Raw genomic sequence first — 10,038 nt, 5'->3', positions numbered from 1 at the left:
AGAAATCATTTCCTCATTTTAAAAGGAAAAAAATTATTTTCTAGAGAAAATATATTGCAAAGATTTTAACTGATCAAATATAGAAAAATTAACATTTTACATAACGAACACCACCTTAGATCCATCAAATTTCTTTTCTCCAATTTCACGTAAAAACAAACTTAACAAAAAATAAGAAATAACTTAATAATATTGGGACCGTGCTGACACGGGCCATTGCTTTCTAGTAATAAAATAATAAAAGACGCATCTATCAAAAAGCTAAAAGCACACGCCTAAACAGAATTGTCAAGGAGCAATAACAGGAAAAAAAAATAGGAAAGACATAATAATTCTAAAAATATATTTATTGACACTAAATCCTCCTAAATTATCAAAATTAGTATTTAACTAAAATAAAATTGGGAATCAATTAAAAGCGCAAATCACATAACGGATATGCTCTATTTAATACTGAATATGTTTTTTCTTAAAATATATTTTAGAATTCCTTAATTTTAAAATATATCTTTCTTTTATCATATATTTTAAAATTTCTTAATTATTAAATCTCCAAATATTATTTACCATTTATTTTCTTCTTACCATATAATGTAAAATTCCTCAATTTTAAATATTATTATAATAAAGCTAATTAATTAATAATTTGAAGAAAAAAAATGATAATTTTGTCTTTTTTTTAGAGTCTTTTAGTAAAGGACAAAAAAAATAATTAATATTTCTAAGAACCTTTATATTTTTAATATAACACCATTATTTTGAGTTACTTCATATTATGATCGCAAATATTTTGAGCTCATAAGGTAACATAATTATAAATCCAAGTGAGATATTATTTGACTTTTTTCTTGACTTGCATATACATTTCTATTATATAGAAGAGTGAAGACGACCAGGACGATCAGGGGCACTTTTGTCATTTTATCAAAATTATCAGCTTAAAACAATTGTATTTTCTGCTGCAAAATTATTGAATTTCCCAGATTACCCAACCAAGTTGCTATTATTATGATGGCCACGTGTACTTTCTATCATGAAAAGCAAAAAAAAAATCATAAGTAGCCGTACTATCTAAAAATGGTGGGACCCATTTATTAAATCAATTTATATTTCATTAACACCTTTACTTTTTGCACTAAAATAAATATAAAAAGAAACAAACATGATTTAAAATGTATTAAAAAATTACATAAAAATAAAATTTAATAAATAAATGGATAAATAAATTAAATGAAATTAAAGTAAACTAAGAAACTAACTAAATTTTTAAATAAATAGTTTTAAAATTTGCGAATCAAATATTAAAGAGAAATAATAAGTATTTTTCGTGTTCAATTTACGTACATTAATGATAAGAATATTTTGATAATAGAATATTTTAAATTTAAGATTAATCGGATTGTTTACTTTATTTACTTAATATTTCTATTCTTTTGTTTGAAATAAGAAGTTAAGAATCGGAACACATGAAAAATCAATACATTAATTAGAGAAGTAAAATAAATTTAAGTAGATTAATATTTAGAAAGAGATGACAAAAATAGAAAATGATTAATAGTAATTTTAAAAATTATGAATAAATTTTGGAATAAGATAAAATATCTGGATGAGGAAATCAATACGATATGTAATGATCTATGTATTAAAATATCATGCTAATTTAGCATTTAATTCTAAATAGATTTTTTTAAAACAGAGAAAATGCATTTATGTTTTCAGATTGTTTGAAATTTTTTCACTAAACTGATAAAAATAAATATTTGTTCCTATAAGTTATTGTGCATGAAGAAAGAGAACCAAAAACACATTTGTATCATGCTAGAAAAATTATGTTCATTAAGACAAATTATACATATATAGAACTTCTTGTAATAGTGAAACATGCTTCTTAGTTCTAATTTTTATGTATGAGTGATAAATAAAAAATATTAATCTCTTTGTTCTATATTGACTTGGCATTAAGTTTAAGAAATTAAGGAAGATTTTTGAATCTTGTGATTTTAAATTTTAAATATGTGAAATATAGTAAATGTCTTTTAATCTTGTGATCTGAAATATGTTATGTAGAGTTGGAACTAAGAAAAGAAAAGGGACATTACTTTTTAATAGATTATGTGGAGTTGGAACTAAGAAAAGAAAAGGGACATTACTTTTTAATAGATTATAAAGAAAAATTCGACAGATTAATTGAAATGAATAAAATAGATTTCAAGATGATAATACATAATGATTCATGATTTTTATATAAGATATAATCCAATCTAACAGACAAATTAACTCTGAATCCTACTAAATTTGTGTCTTATAGTAATAAATAAATAAATTGAATATTATGCTTCAGAGTTTTACAACTTAAAAAATGAATCAACCCATCGCTAATATCAATTATACTTTAAAATATTATTGGGTTAATTTAATTTAATATTTTTTATTCAGTATTTGATATTTATATTGGAGTTGCCCATTCGGATATAGAGCTCTCTATTAAGAATTTTTTTCATATCCAAAACTCAAAATTAAGATATTTAATTAAGGAAGGAGAAACACCATTCAATGCACTATATTCTTTGATGGTTATATTTTGATATTTTTTAATTCTAAATTTTTTACCAGGATCAATATTAATTAATGTTGATCAGAATGCTATAGAAATACCTTTTAATATTTATCAAATAATGATTAATAATTGATTGTATTGGGCCCGTATCACGGGCCTTAAGAATCTAGTTATATATTAAGAATAACTATGTTAGTTGTTATCGGTGAAAGATTGGTCTAGAAGACCACTAACTACAAGATGATTAAGTTTCGTCTGGTCTTCATAAATTTAAGTATATTTTCATAGTTAATTTTACGTTTTCAATGATTTGACATGATAAATTCTTAAATAAAGATGATAGCCTCCGTCTCTCAAGTTTAATCCAGATAGGAATTGTCTATATTTGAGTATGATCTTTAATTTTTTTTTCCGTAAATCGATGGTTATTAATTTTTATCCCTTTAATATAAGTTGTATAGTATTATAGTATCTAATTCACAAGACATAAGTTTAGAAAACTTTTACATTGCCGGAAGAGAACTTTTACCTTATCGGATAAAAGTTTGTAGGAATACGTTGTATTATATTTTGATACGGATAAAAATTGTCTACTTTTTATATTAGATAATATTTTAAAATTTTGAAGTAAGCTACTTATGTTTTTATTTGGTAAAGAAAATTTTATGCAATATCATCTTATAAATTGTATTGCAAGTAAATGACTAAAATCTTATAAACTTCAATTAATCCTCACTAATATAAATATTAGCAATAATATTATTATGTAAAATTAAAGATTATATATTTTAAAAAACTACAACACCAGAAGCTATAAATATGAAAAAAGCTATATGTATGACTCTTAGTAAAAGTTAGCTTTAATAAACCTATTTTGTTGAGTCACCTTTACGGTGACATACAAAATACATAAAAACGACACATAAAATACATATATACAAAACAACATAAACATAACTTTTTTATATCTAATTTTGTAACTTTAGAAAAAAAAGATTTTTTTTCAAATATTATTAAATTGTTGTCCATAGACCTACTAAATAAATATTTACAAATGATGTTGGATTATAGTTTTTGAGAAAGTAAAATAAAAGGTGTTCTATCTGTGATCCCTGCTTTGCTTATGAGAGTAGCTTTATCTATTCTTGATTCACTTATCTTCCATAATACATTTTTTATAAACATAATCATCCTATCCTATTTTAAAATTATATTTATCTCATTAGTTAGAATTTTATTGTCAGCTTTAAAATAACACATATGATACATATGATTCTTTGATCATAATTAGTTATTATTATTTGACCAAAAAAACTTTGCTTGGTTTTACACATTTGCAGTTTTTCATATTAACAATTTAATATTTTTTATTTTTCGATTTTGTTTGGATTTAGAAGGGAAAAAAGGCAATAAATATCTAAAAAGGGTTGAAAATGATAACACATTGATTTGATATATATATATAACATGAAATATAATATATATTTTCCTATATATAATATATATATATATATATCAAGATGAAAAATAAAATATAAGACATATTTTTTTGTAAATCAAATATAATAATTCAGAGTTACAAATTAGTATATACTCTTTTGGCAAGAACTTAATTATCATATTTTAGACGAAAACAACAATGGATATTAATTTTGCAAAAATTACAAAAAGTGGAATAATAAAGTAGTACTCTTTGAGAAAGAATCAAATTGTGTAATAATTGTTTTTACTAATAGAAAGACAAAGTATATATATTGATATTAGAATTACATACAAATTCATGTTGGGCAATATTCTCGAAATTACAAAGCTAGGGATGTATTAATGAAAACTAAATAAATCAAAAAACGTTGGAATCAAAATAACATGATTAAAGCTAACAATTATAAATCTCGAGTGCTAATTTTATTTAACTTCCAATAAAGAAAGAAATCTCACTCACTCACACAAGAGGCTTCATATTACTTATGAAGCAAAAATTCACTTATCAAAAATGTTTATAAATCTTGTAAATTATAATAAAGAGATTTTACATACAAGTAATTAAAGTTCTTAAATTCGATATTCACTTTCTCCGGCAATCATAAAAGTTGAAGATATAAGTTGAAAATTAAGAATTTAAAGTTTTAAATAATAGCTAAAAAAAATTTAAAAAAAAAATAAAAAAAATTGTCCAATTTAGCACAAAAAGTTTGTCAAATTGACCTCTAATAAATGGAAAGTTTCCCAACAAAATTAGACTATGAAAATAGTAATATAGATTTTGTAGTAGTATATAAGTACTCCACCTGTTTATATGTACTTTTCCATATTTAATTTAACACAAATTTAAAGAAATAATAAATAAAATAATAAATTTATTATATCACTTTAAATTATTATAAATTATTTAAATAATCAAAATATGTAATGCATACCTAATAATAAAAATAATTATATCCTAATTTTTAACCGAACAAGTAAAATTAATATCTATTTTCAAAATATATACTATATATAGATAAATAAAAATATTAAAGGAAGTAGTTAGAGTTTTTCTATTTATCTTTCGGTCCCACAATCAAAATGGTCTAATCTATCAAACTGATTCCCTGATTAAGAAATTAACGATAAATAAGGGACCACACTTTTTATAAAACAAAATTTGAAATTTTTGTGTTTTTATAAAAATTTAAGTTGATATTTTATAGTAATTAAATTTACATATAAATTGATATTATAAATATAAATATATTGAATATTTAATATATGTATAGAATCTCAATAAAATAAATACTTTTTTGTCTTAATTTATTAGTTTTAACTTGACATGAAATATAAGAAAAATGAATAACATATTTTGAATCTCGTGTTTATCTAAATTGATCCCTTATTACTGAGGAATAACACCATTTGAAGCCATTTACGCGAAGAACTATCTTTAATAAATTACATCATTTCTTGCTACTAAATCTATAAAGGAGTTAAATATTTTTCTTTGTGCGAATTCAATTTTAAATCATAAATACGTGGAATTAAAATGTCCTCTAATTTTATGATCTTAAATATGTTAATCGAAAAGTTAAAATTTAAAAATTATCAAAAAAAGGAAGAGATATATCTTTTAAAAATTGATTTAAAAAAACAATACAAACAAACCAAAAAGAAAGAGAATACTAAATTTACGTAAATTCAAATATGTTATGATTAATAAAATATCTCTATGCTAGTGGTTTTTGTTTTTTAGTTTACGGTTGACAGGGACGGAATTTTATATATATATATATATATATATATATATATATATATATGGGGGGGAATAATGTATCTTATTATTATAATATAAATGTTAGGATAAATAACTTTGTGATTAACTAATATTCTACAAAATAAAATAATTTTATATTTTATTTCAAAACTATTATCTCTAATCCCTTATACCAAGTGACCTCTTAATCTTTCAACTTGGCATTAAATGTTTATTAATAGACACCTTAATTACAAGCTTTGGTTTTTTCTTAAAAAATTAAATTAATTCACTTTTCAAAGTAGAGAAAAGTTAGAAAATATAAGTAGTGGTTCCAAGCGCCGTAATTTAAATACTAACGGTTGCTATTAGAATATTTAATACCTAATTACTTGTTCACTTTTTTTTAATAGTTGTCTTTAATTACTTATCCATTTTGACAAATCAAGAAAGGACAAAATAATCTTACCTATTATACCCTCAATTAATTACTTTGAAAAATGTAGAATTTCTTAAAAATCTTAAATTTTTTATTCATCCACTTCATAATTAATAGAGGTACAATTGTAAACTCAATATGTCAATAATTGCTTTCTTAATAGGTGTGTCAATTCAAAAGTGGACAAGTAATTAGAGACAGAGGGAGTATGACGTTTAGAAAAAAATATCTTTTTATTTTATATTTGTGGTGATAATACGAAATTGTCGTAATATAATCGCTGCAATATACATATATATATTATTATTAATTTTTTTTTAGTAAATAACTTTTTTTTTTCTGGAGAAAGGGCGGCTAGCTCATTTAATATTTCGCTAGGAAAATCACGATAATCCAATGAAAATCTTCACGAGCTAATTGCTGGATCAGTAAATATATATATGTTAATTTTGTAAATAATCACGAGTGTAAAATTAAAGTAAAAAAGTTAAGCAAATAAAAAAAAAAAAAACATGAAAAGTGTAACTTAGAAAATAAAGTACACAAAAAAGAATCAAGGATAAATTAAATTAAAAGGTAAATAAATAAATAAGTAAATAAATAAATAAATAAAAATAAAATACAAAAAATGGCAACTTATCAAGGATAAAATAATCTAACTAGTATGATTTTGTTTTCTAAGGGTAGGGAGGATCTCTACAATGATAGGTTCAATTAGAAAAATAAAAGGTTTTTATAGTTCTTTTAATTTAATTTAATTTTAATTAACTATTTAGCGAAGAGATCCTTGATTTTGTCAATTTAGAAATAGCTAGATGATTGACCAAAAACTTTTATAGAGGTTATTCAAGTTTTTGAAGAAAAATAAATAAATAAACAAATAAAAGTAACTAGACAAGCGGAATATTTTATTCTAATAGAAATGTTTGAAAATTTTTGTATCTCAAGAAATATTATATAGACATAAAAAATTTATACTTAGACAATTTTTAACAACGATATTGAGAATACTATTTAGATATCAAATGTTGAAATTAACATCAATCTTTGTTATTGAGTTTCTAATCCAAAATGAGATAGAAGTTCTAGAGGACTCTTTAACCCTTTGCCAAAATATATATGATTTGCATGACTAATATGGATAAAGAACTTTCGTTGGCTTACTTTAAACAATGATAAATATAGATAGTTGAAAAGATTTTATAAAAAATACTTATATATCTATTTAAATTATATTTAAGGTTAATTTTACTTGGATATAGATACAAGAAGAATCATTGTCCACTTAGAAATTTTGCTATTTAAATACTTTTTAGAAAGTTAAAAGTAAAGATAAATCACACTTTCTTCTAGAATTGAACTTAATAGTTTATTATTTAAGAAAATTCACAGTTTGAGAGATCAAAAGTGTACATATATCAATTAATTAAATGTTAAATGTGATTAATCAAAAACCATGAGGATAAAAAAAATGTATTGATATTTAAGGGAGAAAAGAAGTTTTAAAGTAGTGATAGAGTTATTTATGTATAATTTATAAGTTACAAGTACGAATATACATTGATGCTTGCATGAGGGTATGCTAACTATAATATTACACCCTATTAAAATCTGAGTTTTTCCTAAATCCTACATAAAAAGAATGCTTTGTAGACTATATATATATATTATGTTTGATGGACTAAATCCTAAACTAATAACCCGATAACTCCAATAATCCAATTGTTGAATCAATTGGGACCTGTAATAATTTTTAGCACAAAAAACGAAATATTTTCAATAGCATTTTAACCCAAGAAAAATGACTCGTTTAAAAAACCATTGCTCTTATAAAAAAGTGTTAATATCCTTTTTCTTTAACACCAAACTTATGCATTATTGATTAATGTACAAGGTTCATGTCTCATATAACTTTTTTTTAAAAATATTTTTAAAAAAGTTGTTTGAGGAAGTGTTATTAGTTTGTTGGAATTTTGTGATAGAAAAGTCATGGGTGACTAGGTGACACTAGTGACATGTTTGTTTTGTTATGCAGAGTACATACCAGCCACTTCATGAATTATATAAAAAGAGAATCAAGTTATATATGCTCTAACCCTTAGCCAAAATATATATGATTGGCTGTTTATGCACACGTTTCAAGAATAGAGTGGTAGATCGTGGCACTCATTTCGACCATCGATTGTCTTCAATAATGAACATTCTTTTTCCCCGATTTACATCCGAGGTCTGATACCCATATTGGAGTTCGACTAAATCTAGATTAGTGTCGATGTCTGATATTTACATTGGAGTTCGATTAAATCCGAATTTGTGCCGAAAAGTCCCACATTGAGGGTAAAACACTTCCTAACAAAGGCGACTCCGTACCTAAGAGGACCTCAACCTCAAACCTTTAATTAAAGATGAAGGAATACTTATCGTTCCACCACAATCCTTGTTGGTTAATAATGAAGATTTATCATTAGTTTGAACTACAGTCCATTCAAATTGAACACCTTAACACAGGAGAGTGTGCTTCTATTAAACACTTTTGACTCAAATTTTGGAAAAGCTCCGATGTATGATGTCAAGTATATATTATGTAGATATTTTTATCACTAAAAATATATTACATTTTTTTAATTGTACACATTGATCTTAATTGGAACATGCTTACGACTTGTTCAGCTTCATATAAATTTTAAGTGTGCTTCTACAAAGTGGATGTTTGATAATAAGTGTTGAAACTTCTCCAAATTTTGAGCTGAAAGTATCTAATAGAAACACTTTATCAAGTGTTTTGATGTTCAATTTGAACAAATTATAGTTTAAGTTCTTAATGAAATATATTGACAAGTTTTAAAAGTGTGAATATATCTTCCTTCTTAACTAATTCAATTAACTGTTATTACTCTTTAGGAACAAACCCCTCGATGATAATTAGCTAATGTCTTTCAGTTGACTGTTATGTTAGTTGCATTTGAATGCACTACTATAATGTCTTTTAGGTCTTCAGCCTTCCTCTTTCTTGTCTTGGCAAATCCGTACAATTTCTTTTATTTTCCTTTGTACCTTAGCATGACATACAAGCGTTCAAAAACTATCATTTTTCTTACTGTAACCTCTAATTTTTCCTCCTTCTATGTCACCTTATAATCTTTCTTATTAGTTCGTTTTTCCTCTTTTCCACAATCATCATCTAATTCTTCCCTATCTCCCAAGCTTGGATAGGGCTCAAGCCATACCCTATTTAATCCTTGATCGATACGTCCTATTTTACTTCTCTCATACACTAATAATATTTTAAGAGTCAAATACACGTACGTATTATTTTAAGGTGTGATATTAGTATTTATCTAATGTCATCTCTCAACTTATTGAGTTAGAACTTGAAGAACAAATTGAGATATCTACTTGTCTTTATGGGCTTTAAATTTCAAATTCTAAATCTTTCATTGAAAATTCGAGAATTGCAGTTGTTGTTGTTGTTGAGAAATGGATTTCGAAGCATTATTAAATTGAAAAATTGGACATTAAAAATTGTTTCTAACGAATTGAGCTAAAACATTTCACGTTTTATTATTAGAGTTTTTTAAATTTCGGATCAACGTGCAGAACAATTTTAGTGATTGATTATTGCAAAAGTTTACTTTTGAATTATAAGAATAAAATTCATTAGTTGAGTTAAGAACATTTGAAGATAAATAAAAAAGCACCATCAAAGAACAAAAACAAACTTGAAATTTTGAAGTCTTGCTGGCTCAAAATGAAGAAAGAAGAACTATAGATTTCTGACTTGTTTTTTTTTTTTTTGGGGGGGGGGGGGGGGTTTTT

This window comes from Solanum tuberosum, unplaced genomic scaffold (assembly GCF_000226075.1).
Source record: "Solanum tuberosum cultivar DM 1-3 516 R44 unplaced genomic scaffold, SolTub_3.0 scf00526, whole genome shotgun sequence".
Taxonomy (NCBI): Eukaryota; Viridiplantae; Streptophyta; class Magnoliopsida; order Solanales; family Solanaceae; genus Solanum; species Solanum tuberosum.
The sequence above is the reverse complement of the archived record's forward strand: the minus strand, read 5'-3'. Positions refer to the sequence as shown.